Source organism: Penaeus monodon, chromosome 21 (assembly GCF_015228065.2).
Source record: "Penaeus monodon isolate SGIC_2016 chromosome 21, NSTDA_Pmon_1, whole genome shotgun sequence".
Lineage (NCBI taxonomy): Eukaryota > Metazoa > Arthropoda > Malacostraca > Decapoda > Penaeidae > Penaeus > Penaeus monodon.
The window spans coordinates 37,559,327-37,559,841 of record NC_051406.1 but is presented as its reverse complement, the minus strand read 5'-3'; positions in this window follow the sequence as shown (position 1 = coordinate 37,559,841).

Genomic DNA, 515 nt, shown 5'->3' with positions numbered 1-515 from the left:
GTTTACAGGTAAACAGTAAAAAGAGGTTCACAGGGGTCAGTCCCGCAATGGAAGACTGTAGACCATCGCGATTCCATGGATTAGCCTCTATAGCCTCTGAAAATAGATTTATAGTTCAGAGAATCCCTCCCTTTCTCTCCCTCCCTTGCCCCTCCTCAACCTCCTACCGACCCCCAACCCCCAGCCTGAGTCCCTTCCCCTCCCCCCTACCGACCTCCGATCCCCCCTCCTACCCCCACCCCCGGACCCTTGACCCCCTCCTCTCCCTTTTGCTTTTGAAAGACGCGCCTCCATGTGGAGTGACAACCATTAAGCGACGTGAGATTTATTGACGAATATGTTCCAGTTGCCTCGATGTATATGGTGCAGTTTGTGTGGTCGGGGTTACGGTTCAGGGTCCCGGTTTGGGGTCCCTGTTCGGAGTCCCGGTCTGGCGGTGGGGGTACTGTAGGGCCGGGGTGTAGGGGAGGGGGTCTATTTTTGTTTGGTATTAGTATCGTGGGTTTTAGCCGTTC